Source organism: Plecotus auritus, assembly GCF_963455305.1.
Source record: "Plecotus auritus genome assembly, chromosome: 5".
Lineage (NCBI taxonomy): Eukaryota > Metazoa > Chordata > Mammalia > Chiroptera > Vespertilionidae > Plecotus > Plecotus auritus.
In genome coordinates, this window is record NC_137776.1 from 85,671,055 (window position 1) to 85,684,607 (window position 13,553).

At 39.4% G+C, this 13,553-nt stretch overlaps 1 pseudogene across 1 annotated transcript; it reads left to right on the forward strand.

Annotated features, from left to right (window-relative positions):
* The first annotated feature begins 11,840 nt into the window (after positions 1 to 11,840).
* Positions 11,841 to 13,118, forward strand: LOC308248248 (interactor protein for cytohesin exchange factors 1-like; annotated as a pseudogene). Its single transcript has 2 exons — positions 11,841 to 12,302; positions 12,372 to 13,118. The product of its transcript is annotated as an interactor protein for cytohesin exchange factors 1-like (transcript).
* The last annotated feature ends 435 nt before the right edge of the window (positions 13,119 to 13,553 follow it).

Consider the following 13,553-nt stretch of genomic DNA (forward strand, 5'->3'; position numbering starts at 1 on the left):
AATTAACAAGGATCTTAGTTACATTAAAGACTCTTTAAAAACTCTTAAATGTGATTTTTCTTCTCCCCAGCCATCATAGCAATAAGGCTATGAATTACAATTAACACTATTGTTAAAGGACAGAAAACACTATTCAACTTCATAAAAATAATAAAAGAGTAAACGCAGAGATTTCCCTCCTATTTAGGTATCTATTTAAGAAGCAGGAGCTTCTGGGAATATTTTTATGGTTTGCCTACTTGTTATTAAAAATTCATAGATAAATGAAGATAAAAGGGAATCATTTTCTTATTTTTGGTCATGTCAAAATTAGCCAAGAGGTTTTATAATATGATAGCTTCTAGTTATTCTTTGCAATGGAAAAGTACTACCAATTTTTGGAGACATTATAGTGGCATTCAACAATGCAATTTAAACAACAATTTCCACACAAATAACACATTTGTTATTATCTATGCAAAAACGAAGTCATTTGTGATTTCTAGAGACTTACATTAAGTTCAAACTTAAGAATTATTTTTTAAGTTCATGCTAATTAAATGAAATGTGCAGTATCTAAAATTAGTAAGAATAATAATAGTAATGATGTTAGCTAGATAGCATTTGTAAAATTGATTTTTAGTTTTACAAGTGTGCTAGGCACTCTTATAAGTGCTTTATACAAATTAATCCATTTAATCTTCCCAAATACCATTTGAGGCAGGTGGAATGATTATTCTACTTGAGAACTGGGAAAAATAATACACAGATTACCCATGAACAGCGAGTGCCAAGGGTCTGAGGTGAGAATGAGCACAGCTTGTTGGAGGACCCAGAAGAAGTTCAGATGCTGACAATTACATCTTCCACATATTTATATTTCACAACTTCAGTTTACATTTCTATTCTAATACAAGAGTTGTCTGAAAATATACTAAAATTTCAAAGCAAAATAATATTTGCTATTCTAATTGGCTCTATGCTGTTTATTTCTTTATTTTAATTTTTAAATATTTTGTTCAGAGAATGTGGCCTTCAGTAATATCATTTGTTCTGATTTTAATTGTGATTCATTGCATGAATATTTCAATTTTTTCATGAGTGTTTGAAAAACCATATTGTCTTAAGAGGTCATCTCTCTCTCTCTCTCTCTCTCTCTCTCTCTCTCTCTCTCTCTCTGTATAAAATATATTTACTACATATGTAGTTAGTCAATCAAATTATTAGTTGCTTTAATTTTACTATTTCCTTTTATTTTGATCCCAATATCATTATCAAATATATTTAGAATGAAATATCTTAAAGGCTCTAATATTTAAGGATTAGTAAATTTGTCCTTGAATTTCTATCAGCTTAGTTCCATATAGTTTGATAGAATATTTTACACATCCAAGGTTTCATGATTTTACTTTTACCAATATGAAATGTTTAACTTGCCCCATCCATCATTTTATTTTCTGCTATTATTACTGATTCATAGTGCCAGTGCAATATTGTTGTTGTTTAATTTTGCCCCTTATACTTTTCCCATTGTTTTATTATCATATTTATTATCACATTTTTATTTTTTTTATTTTTTTTTAAATATATTTTATTGATATTTCACAGAGAGGAAGGGAGAGGGATAGAGAGCTAGAAACATCGATGAGATAGAAACATCGATCAGCTGCCTCCTGCACACCTCCCACTGAGGATGTGCCCGCAACCAAGGTACATGCCCTTGACCGGAATCGAACCTGGGACCTTTCAGTCCCCAGGCTGATGCTCTATCCACTGAGCCAAACCGGTTTCGGCTATTATCACATTTTTAATTCTTTCCTGTCATACAGTGTATAGCTAGATTTGGGATTATTGTTAATTTGATTTCTTTCATCTCTCTCCTTATATTAGGGCCTTTGTTTTATAATAAGGAAATACAGGGTGGGGCAAAAGTAGGTTTCAGTTGTGAGTACACAAAAGAGTGTTTATTTGTGTATTTATTATTTATTAATTATTATATTATTTTTCATATGGACATCTGTAAACCTACCTTTGGCCCCTGCTCTGTATAACTTCTTTCTGTTTATTGTACCTACTAACCTAGCATTTCTTAGGTCGGTGTCTACAGAAAGGAGGGCCAAAGGCAACGGGTTCTGTGTGTCTGCTTCATTGGGGAGGGAGAAGCAGTGAGGTTACATGGAGGGAAGAAGGGAGAGGCAGGAGAGAGTGTGTTACTGAGCTGCCTGCCACAGCCTAAAACTGATGCTTGACCTTCAGAAGCCCTCTCCCAGAAGCCATGTGACTCAAAACAGGATGCCCAAGGACAGAGTGAGAATTTATCCTCCCACTCCTGGTTCCCACTGTTCAAAACTCTGGCCAGTGGGGTATGAATTCCCACCGCATATTCTGGTTGGTCAAGGATGCCCACCAAGCAAGGATCCTTAGCTTCCTGCGCTTGTGCATGAAAGACAAAACGCTGGAAACAGGAGGCATGGTGAGGCACTGGGCAAGGACAGTGAGGTGACGTGTTGTGCATCATGCCCATAGAAATTGGTCAGAGTCTACTGAGAGCTGGTCATCGCAGAGGTGGCTGAGAGAAGAGCAGGTAAATGAATGGTGCACAAGAGGTTTTTTAATATGGTCTTATGAGATCTGATTGGCTTTTTAAAAATTGTGCTGCATTTAAATGTTTTCTCAATTTTTTTTCTAGTTTTAAGCATTATGCATCATATGCCTAACAGTTACTCACAAATGTTTAATATACATGTTTATACTATAATTAGAGGCCCAGATCATGAAAATTCATGCTCTGGAGGGGGGTCCCTTAGCCCAGCCTGCCCCTTCTCACAGTCCAGGAGCCCTCAGGGGTGGGAGGTGACCTGGTGATCAGAGGAAGGCAATGCCCCCAATCATGCCTCTGCTGCTGCCACTGCTGGCAGCACAAGCCTTGGCCAGCCCTGGTTACCTGAGCCTCTGGCGGCTCTGGATGGCTGGCAGCCGCCATCCGAGGCTTGCCTAAGCTTCGGGCTGGCCCTAGGCGGCTGGGGGCTGAGGGGACTGGGCGCTGCCATCTTGTGGCTGTGGGTGCTGCCATCTTTGAGGGTGTGGCAGTCAATTAGCATATTCCCTCCTTATTGGCTGTGGGTCCCGCCATCTTGTGAGGGTATGACAGTCAATTAGCATATTCCCTCTTTATTAGATAGGATTTTAAGGATAATTTAATTTAGTATCTACTTAGAAAGTGACCATAACATATTTTCAGTCATTGTACCCTCTGTGCTCCTTCTCTACCAGTCACTCTTATGCTGACAATTCTCAAGGTTTAATTTAGTATTAATAAAAGTTTTGCAATATTCCTGTATTATTTCACATTACATATTTATTTCTCGAATGCCTAGAAAAAATTCTATTTTTGAGCTTACTAGTTTCTTTTATAACTCTATCCACTTTTCAATTCCAATTAATTAAAATTTTCTCTTCTATTTCAATTAGAAATTAAAATTATAAAGCAAACACTTTTTTTATCACTTGAGAATATTTTTTTTCCATTGCTTTTTAGAGAGAGTGGAAGGGAGAGGGAGAGACAAAGAGAAACACCAATCTGAGAGAGACACATCCATTTGTTGCCTCCTGCATGCCCCTGACCAGGACCAGGAGCCTGCAACCAAGATATGTGCTCTTACCCTTGACCAGAATAGAACTCGGACTCTTTATTCCACAGGCTGAAGCTCTATCCACTGAGCAAAACAGGCTAGGGCAAAAGCAAATACTTTTTAATGGCAGGTGATTTGGTATATATTCGGAAGAGATAAGGAAGTAGTGGCCCATCTGCTCCAACAGTTACTCTAACGAATGACCAGGTGGCCTCTCCTGTGCTTGGCATCATTACTGGACTGCCTGCCACAACCTAAAACTGATCATGAAGGTCTCCTAGACGGCTGCAAAGTGAGCAGAGGAATTTAGGAATCAGAAGTTTGGGGCTCTGGTTCCTTACGTTTGTTTTATTATCTTCATAGTTCTTTTTCATCTCCTTTCTTATTTTTCTTTGTTATCTGTCTTTTTTCATTTTATGAGATTTTGAAAAATAAAAGAATAGAATTGTGTATCTAGTACACTTTCTAATTAAGTATACACATCTGTTACTCTTAATTTTCACGAAAATATATTTACCAAAAAGAAAAAAAAAAGCTAGATTAATTGAGTTAGTGTATCTGAGTTTGCGTAAGAGATAATCTTTTAAATCTCAAATTATGTTAACCTTGCCTTGGCATTTGCACAGATATTGCTGCCATCCTGCAGTTCACTCAATTGCTGAGTCAAAGTAATGGCTAAAGTGATACATTGATAAGCAACAAAGTATTTAGATCTAACATCATTCTAAATTATGTGACTTGACAAGTTGCATGTTAAAGCATAAGATGAACATTAAATACATAAACATTATAAGGTATAAACTGTCTGCATTAGTCTATCTAGTAAAAACATCACAAATAAGTATTTATTAATTTATATGTGAGTCTCATTTTTATAGGTCATTTTATAGATTATATATTAGGATTGTACACAAATTGTGATTTTTTACATCATAGCTGCATGTATGCATACTTTTTACATGTATAAGTATACATTTTTATCCCTATATTTATACATCATTTCATTACTAGGGAGTGATTCAAGGATATTAAAAATATGAGGAAATACAAATATAAACAGAGCTAATGTACTTATTTGCATAACCTAAGTATGGAATTAGAACATGCTCTATGGACCGAAGAGGATCATGAGTTCATTATGTGGCACAATCGGTTTAAAAATATAATGTCTCTTAAATTTTGAAAATTAAAATTTACCTTCAACTTAAAGCAAATGATAACAACATATTGTTAGAATAACATATGACACCAACCAAATTGATTCTAAATTGCCACCTGTTCCTAATATCTATCATTTCCTCAATAGGTAATTATTGGTACCTGCTGCTCAGCACTGTGTTAGACATTAAAAGTATGAAGATGAATAACAGGACTTAATTACAACCCTGAATAATTCCTGTTGTTGTGTTTCTCAAAAATTTTAGCAAGATAAGGAATAATGAAAGTAGTACTGTTATTCTGTTAATCATGGGGTATCATGATCCAAATAAAATAAGAAACTCTCAAAGTAGTTAATGGAAGTCTAATAATAAGGTTGCCAGCCAGGCCCAGATATCTTAGTGATCTGTGAAGACCAGAATCATTTTTGGTCTGTTCAGTCATTTCTTTACAGAAACCACAGGTTTCCTTTCAATATCCTCAACAAGATTGTAACGACTAAAGGATCAGTACTTCTTTGCTTTTGTTGGAAATGTATTAACTTAATCTTTACTCAGTTTTAGCACAGTGTTAAGGGATACAGGCTTTGACATTAGACAGGTCCAAATTCCAATTCTGGTCTCTTAAATTACATGCTGGTGAATCTAGGCAAATTACTTAACCTCTGTGAATCTTCTTTTCTCTTATTTGGAAAATGACCATAATAATAACAGCAATCTAATGGTTATTTTGAGGGGAAAATATATATATATGTACACATGTATATAATATATAAAATATATATTATATATGTTTATAAGTTTATATAATTCAGCATAAAGTAACTATAATTATCTATACATATAAAAGCCTAAGTGACCATTGCAACTGAATGGCGACCGAACAGGCTGTGTGGGGCAACCAGGCTGGCCAGGGGGTTAGTGAGGGGTGACCAAACAACCGAACAGCAGGCTGCATGGGGTGACCAGGCCAGCAGGGGGGTTAGTGAGGGGCAACCAAATGACTGAACAGCAGGCTGTGTGGGGCAACCAGGCCCGCGGGGGGGCAGTTGGGGGCGACCAGGCCAGCGGGGGGCGGGGCAGTGAGGGGCAACCAGGCCGGCGGGTGATGCAGTTAGGGGTGACCAGGCTGGGGGGGGGGGCAGTTGGGGGCAACTAGGCCAGCAGGGGTGGCAATTTGGTGTGACCAGGCCAGTGAGTGGGGGTGGGGGGGAGTTAGGGGCGATCAGGCAGGGAGGAAGGTGCGCAGTTAGGAGCTAGTGGTCCTGGATTGTGAGAGATGTCCGACTGCTGGTCTTGGGGATCGGGCCTAAACTGGCAGTAGGACATCCCCTGAGGGGTCCCAAATTGGAGAGGGTGCAGGCTGGGCTGAGGAGACCAACCCCCACCCATACACAAATTTGGTGCACTGGGCATCTAGTATATATATAAAATCATATGCATTATATAATATAGCACAAGGTAACCATACTTACCTGTAAGTGTTCAATGTGTTTTTAACAAGTCTGTGTGTGTTTATACAGTGTCCAAATTTAAATAAAATAGATTTGAGTTTAATATGCTGGTAGGTAGATTCAGATCATCATAATCTATTAGGTTAATATGTGGATGCTCTAAGACAAACATACACAATGAAACCCCACAGGCTCATAAAAGTATAATGGGAAATACATTATGTGGTGATAGGAGATAATACTTCATGCAAATGTGGCATTACATATCTCTTTGTGTTTAGGAATATGCTTGTCAGCTATGCAAATGCTTGTCATTATTTCTTAACAGCCTCTGGTCTTTCAGCAGCGCAGAGAAGCAAGCTCTATATTTCACTCATTTAATATTATAGTATTGTAATTTTTTAGATAAAACTAAAAAGAACTAGCTCACACTACCATCTTTGATCATTGTCCAGAACAAATATATGGCAGAGAATTATTAAACAGGACCTCAAGCATTCTTTCCAGAGGGCAACAAATTATTTAGTATCATGTCAAATGACATAAGCTTATTCAGATATGCTAAATCACAATCAAAGCATGCTTATGTTTTTTTCCTGAATTCTAATAATGAGTGTACAAGAGTGTTAACTATAATAGAACAGGTACGTTTATTAGTAAGCTAACCCATCAATTACCATAGTACTGGCTATCAAACAGGTAGCAGTGTATCATTACAAAAAAGATATAGACATTCTTTACAGCATATGGATTCAGTTATTCTAAGGATGGTGTGTGTAAAGATTAGTGTAGAAATACTAATTTGTTAATTAAATGTGTTTTAAATTCAGAGTTGTTTACACTGACTGGCTGATTACCTTTCCTTACCTGAGTTTTATATTAAAGTACATTATATAACTTAAAATTTTCTCCAATTTATTTTTTTAAAATATATTTTATTGATTTCTTACAGAGAGGAAGGGAGAGGGATAGAGAGTTAGAAACATCGATGAGAGAGAAACATCGATCAGCCACCTCCTGCACACCCCCTACTGGGGATGTGCCCGCAACCAAGATATATGCCCTTGACCGGAATCGAACCTGGGACCCTTCAGTCCACAGGCTGACGCTCTATCCACTGAGCCAAACCGGTTTCGGCCCATTTTCTCCAATTTATCAGTGCACTTAGCCTTCACCTAATAAAAATGTGTTTTTGTCTTCAGGCAGAAAATTTTCCAGATAGTCAAGACAAATCTGCCAAATCAATGCCAAATTTCTAATTATTTTGAAAATTAATATTTATAAAGGACAAAATGTTACTTTCCTAACTTTGCAATGAAATTACTATTTTCTCTTCATAAATAGAAGTTAATGAATCAATGTTTATGTAGTTGCTGGCTTGCCAATTAAACACTTATCATGGAATTCACAAATGTCCTGTCTTCACCCAGTTAGTAATAGAGAATGCTTTCCTTTTCCCCAGTATAAATAAACTTTCCTCCACCTTCTTTTTCCCTGTCCTTCATCCTTGTCTATCTTTCCCTTGTCTTCTTTGTTTCAGAGTGCTTGCTCTTGCCTTTTCTTCATCCTCTTCTGCCTTCCACACCAGGAAGAGTGATGGACTCATTTAAAGGGCTGTGGGAGTTGCGGGTAAGGGCATGGCTGAGGCAGAGGCAGGGCAGCCAGGCTCCTAAGGCCTGGTCACCCTAGTGAAAAACATTTAGAAGCTAAGAGGGTAAGAGGGAGGAAATTTCCTGGTCCATAATCTGCATTAGGGTTTTCTCAGATGATCACCTGTTCAAATTGCTCAATGTCATTGGCAAGGTCTGAGAGTGCAGAGCTAGAAAGAATCAAAACACCAAGGGGGATTGTCCAGTGGTACACATGAGAGAAGTTCAGGCCCAAGTTGAGATCATGAGAGTGGTGCTGGAAAAGACAAGGAAGACAGAGGGAATAGAGAGAGACCGTGGAATTCAGCAAACAGTGGGAGAAAGGACAGAAATGAGTCACAGATTGGAAATGGAGTAAATGCACGTTTATGCGTTCTTTGCCAGCTGGTTTTTTAAAAAGCACATATATCACCTGATGGTTATCTGAATGAGGGCCCTGCCGAAGAGGATGACAATCAGACTAAGCCAAGCAGACAAGTAGCATCGCTACAGGGAACAGTCCTAGAAACAGGTTTTACGATTTAGCATAGATATGTCCTTTTTCTTAAAAGAAACAATCTTGGCTTATATTTTATTCATAGAAGCCATTCTTTATTGCCTTGAGTGATTCGGGCTGCGTGTAGATGTTAGTATAGTAGCTTTAAATTCACCTGTGTCCTTGAAACAGCAGCCTGTAGTGCATTCAACATAGTTACCTTGACTACTGCTCTCTTGCCTTGTTTGTGAGCCTATTATAAGTCTCCTCTGTTCAGAAAATTGTGTTCGTGGGCTATTATTGAATTAGCACTTTGTTTAAATGGATAGATACACACACATCTTGCAAAGAATGTGTAAACCACTCAAGAACAGCAAAAAGGCATCCTCCATGAATAGCATTTACAGTGTCTAAGATTTCCTATTTCCCCTAGTTGTGGGGAAGGGGGTGATGCAGGTTTATTAATCATTCATGGACGTGATGCATATTAAATAGAAAGTAAATGTGTTTATTTTATTTCAGATATAAAGACTAAACATAATCTTCCTGATTTTACCTCTCATATTAAAGAATAATTGTTTTCTGTTAAAAAATTTAATGTTGCCCTAACTGGTTTGGCTCAGTGGATAGAGCGTCAGCCTGTGGACTAGGGGGTCCCAGGTTCGATTCCAGTCAAGGGCATGTACCTTGGTTGCGGGCACATCCCCAGCAGGGGGTTTGCAGGAGGCAGCTGATCAATGTTTCTCTCTCATCGATGTTTCTAGCTCTCTATCCCTCTCCCTTCCTCTCTGTAAAAAATCAATAAAATATATTTTAAAAAATTAATGTTCATTTGTACACTAAAATTAAAGACAAATGATACATTCCTAAAAAGTATTTGGGTTGTGGTTCTGAACATTGTCCACCTATTGGGATCCTCTAGAGAGCTTAAAAATACTAGAACCTGAATTTTACCTTGAGAAATTCTGATTTTTAAAATTCCCCCTGGTTAATCTCATGCATACTCCAGGTAGAGAATCACGGTATTAGAGCCTGTCTGTGGCTAAAAAATTTTCTCCAGCCCTAACTGGTTTGGCTCAGTGGATAGAGTGTCGGCCTGTGGACTGAAGGGTCCAGATTCGATTGCTGGTCAAGGGCATGTACCTGGGTTGCGGGCACATCCCCAGTAGGGGGCGTGCAGGAGGCAGCTGATCGATGTCTCTCTCTCATCGATGTTTCTAACTCTATCCCTCTCTCTTTCTCTCTGTAAAAAATCAATAAAATATATTTAAAAAAATTTTTTTCTCCAAACTTACCTACCAATAAAATAGGATGTGTTGGGGGGAGGGGGAAAAAATAGAGATTTTTACTACCAGATACTTTAGCTAGGATGTTGCTTCTGCCATTTACTTGCTGAGATGACTGAATGTCTTGCAACATCAGTTTCCTCATCTGTAAAAAAGAGGTGATTAAAAAATAGATTCAACAAAGCAGAGGCTGTTCCAATTAAATGGAAGATATTATGTGTAGGAATTAACACACAGGGAAATTCAGTGTGAAATTCCCTTTTTGCCTAATGGAGTGTGACGTTTCCTAGCCTCGGTGCTCCTTTAGTGCAGAACAGGCAAAGTCAAGTGAAAGTGATCCAAAGCAAGGCCGCCCGCTTACTGCATTGGCAATATCTCTGTAAAGGCCAGAGAGAAGGTTGGTGCTTTTAAGTTTTAAGAGAGAGAATGATTGTTTTAAACACACAAAGCAGGATGTTTTTATCTTAAAAAGTGCTATTAAACTTAAAATAGTTACGTAGGAGAGCTATGAGATTATTCTAAAGATGCTACTGCTGTTAAAACAAAAAACCAACTATACATCTGGAAGTTGTTTTCCCCAGAATTTAGAGCACATAAGGCCGGATGGCAATACAATGCAATTACTTTCAGGGTAGTAGGGATATGACCCTGAGAAAAAGCCAACTTCCTGACCCCATAGAGTTTACCTTTAAAGGAAGACAGACTTTTATCAAGTAATGTCTGGATATCTGGAACAAGTGAAACATGGCTACGTGTAGGAGGGAAGCAAACACAAATAACAGTAGACAATTTACCAGGTAATGGAAGTTGTCCAGGTGAGAGAGATGACGGCACCCTGGACTGGTACATTGGACGGGTGGTAGAGAACAGTAGATTTGTATGAACTATTTGAGAGACAGAACCAACAGGTTTTGCCTGAATGGGAGGATTTATATATATATTATTATTTCAGATGTGAAGTCAACAGGATTTGAAAGAGAAGCCTGTGTGTGATACCGATATACTAGTATATGACTTCAGCAGCCAGAAGAACTATGATACTATTCAATACAATTGTGTACCAAATATATCTCTTATTTGGGATGAAAGATCATGTTTTGAACATGTTGGCTTTAAGATTCCTGTTGAGAGACTGCCCATACCTTTATACCCCAGGCCCAGGCAGCTGACTGCTCCTCCAGGCCTGAGCACTGCAGGGCAGGTCCACAGGGAGTCAGGAGGGTGGGGTTATTGCATTCCCCAGGCCCATGCCACATGGAGAGGAGTGATCAACCCAAGAAAGATGGCATCTGCCGTGTGGGAGAGGGACTTAGCATAGGAATGCTGATGGCTGTCCCTTCAGGTCTCCCCCCAGAGTCACTGACCCCAGTCTCTCCACACAGGACTCTAGACTGCTCTGCCCTCTCTCAACCAAAGCCCAGGTTTTAATTCCAGTGTGGTCCTGGGAGTTGGTGAGTGTAACTTCCACCTATTCTACCACCATCTTGGATCTCTCCCCAAATTTCTGACTAATAGAAAAAAGGCATTTCATTGTGAGAGAACAGACAAGAGCATCCTTAAAGGTCCCTTGTAATCATGTGAATTAATAGCCCCTTTCCTTGATTAGACTTGGTTACAACCATTCCCTCAAAGAGGGGATCTGAACTGGAAATCTTGGTCAAATACAGCCAAGGTTTTCCAGCTGGAGCTGAATTTTCCTCCTAGAACACAAGCTGCTGAAATGGCCTGCACTTGGATTTTAAAGTTGATTAATCATCTAGAGCTGCTTTTGCATAGGTAACAGGGACTTAAGTGGGAATGGTCAAGCAAGGTTTGAGTGAGACACTAGAGCACTGTTTAGTTTTATTCTTTGAACACTCACAGAATTCCACAGTTACATACAAATCAGTTGCCTTGACGGGAACACCAGCTATTCTGAGCCTGGACGCCAGCACAAGAAGACAGACACCAGGGTGTTCATCAAAGCAAGGTAAAGTTTAAATTCCAGTCTAATCATCTGCTCCTCAGTGTCTCCCAGCCTGGTTCATCCCATCAGGGGACCAAGAGTGTGCTCCTTGTGACAGAGATCAGAGGCAACATACTGGAACAAAGAAGCTCATAGCTTTAGCTTTTGTTTCTACCAATTTAGAATCATACATGGCTTCAGATGGCCATCTTCTTATTCCCTTGTATCAGAAGCCGGGAAAGAAAAGTCACAGTTTTTTCATGATGAGCTGGGGGAGGGTATCGTGTAAAGACCTGGGGCACGCAGACTGCCAAGGGTGGCTCTAGAAGAAAAAGGAGAAAGGAACTTTTCTGAGCAACAAAAGAAAAAAGTTCTGGGTGGTACTGAAGGCATCCTCCCTATATTGATACAGCAATCAATTGGCAGAAAAAGCTGATGGATTTGTCAACCTGCCTGATTTCACTGTGGAGAAAGCATCTGAATGCAAAAGAAAAGCATGCTTTCAAGGTCAGCTGTCCACAGACCAAGACCTTTTATTTTTAATCTGAGAATATGCAAGAAATGAATGTGTGGTTAAACAAGCTTGGGTTATCTGTAACCCATCATGAATCCACCACAAAGGACGAAGAATGCTACAGTGAGAGTGAACAGGATGCTCCAGAAATAGCTGTAGGACGGCATTGCCTCCTAATTCTTCGAAGACTCTGTCCCCCTTGAGTCCTTCAGTATTCCAAAGAATTTCCCAAAGAGGCATGTTAAGTTTCTGAAGAACACTGAAGGATAAGGCAGCAGAGCAGGCATCTTCATCCAAACTGAGTGAAACACCAGGTTCTTTCTCTTCCCTGGAAAATACTGTAAAGACAGCCAGCACTTTGCCCACCTCCTTATCGAAAGAAAGACAGTCCTTGATCAACATTAACAGTTAGTCTGCTGCTGAAGATGTGGGACAATGTATAGCAATTGCTGTGGAGATTCACCCACCTGCACCCTCAGAGGCAAACAGTCACAAGGTCCTGGAGAACAGCTTGGCCACGTCAGAAAGTGGAGTTTCGAACTCTTTATCTAGTGGTGATATGTCTTCATTGAGTAACAACCTGTTCCAGACAAGCCTACGGGATCAAAGATGATGGACAGAGAAGAAACAAAAGTGTCTGGAGATGATGAAATAGAGAAGCTCTATAAATCGTTAGGGCCAGCCAGTCTATCTCCTCTTGGGGACCAACGACCTTCAACCAAAAAGGAGTTGAGAAAGTCTTTCATGAGGCAGTTAAAAATCCACCCATAAATGAGAAACTCCACAAATTTGAATCTTGAATAGCACATTAAAGTGCAAAGAACATGACCTGGCCATGTCTAACCAGTTGCTGGAGGATCCGAAGCTGACAGACAGAAAATACAGGGAATGGAAGGTCATGAACACCATGCTGATTCAGGACATCTATCATCAGCAGCAGGACCCTGCATCCACATCAGTCCCTGCAGGCTCCCCCTTTGGACTCCAGAAACCACCTTCCTCTGCCTCTGTTGAAAGTTCTATTTGACAACAAGCCATCATTCTCTCCCCTTCTTCCCCCAAGCAACTCTTCATGATGTTGCAAGAGCTTACACCTTAAAAAAAAAACTGAGACCAGTTCCTCAAGTATCAGATTCCCATAGAGATGCAGTCTGGGTGAGGACCAGCAGCAGGACTCCTTCCCGGTGTGGCGATCCCATGGAGACCAGAGGGATGGAGTACAGTTGAACAGTCCTTGTGTTCCTGCTGGGAGCTCAGTTATGCCAGATTCTAGGTGGAATGTGAAAAATCTATCTTCTGTTCCCTGCCCTCAAGAGAATTATAACATTCTGTGGACAAAAGATCACTTTTTTACCATAAAAATATTCAGTTCTCCAATTCCACTGAGTTGGGCAGATGAGTTCTCCAAATCATTTTGTTGGATGAGGAATGTTTTCTATGGTAGCAACTGGAACAGGACAAA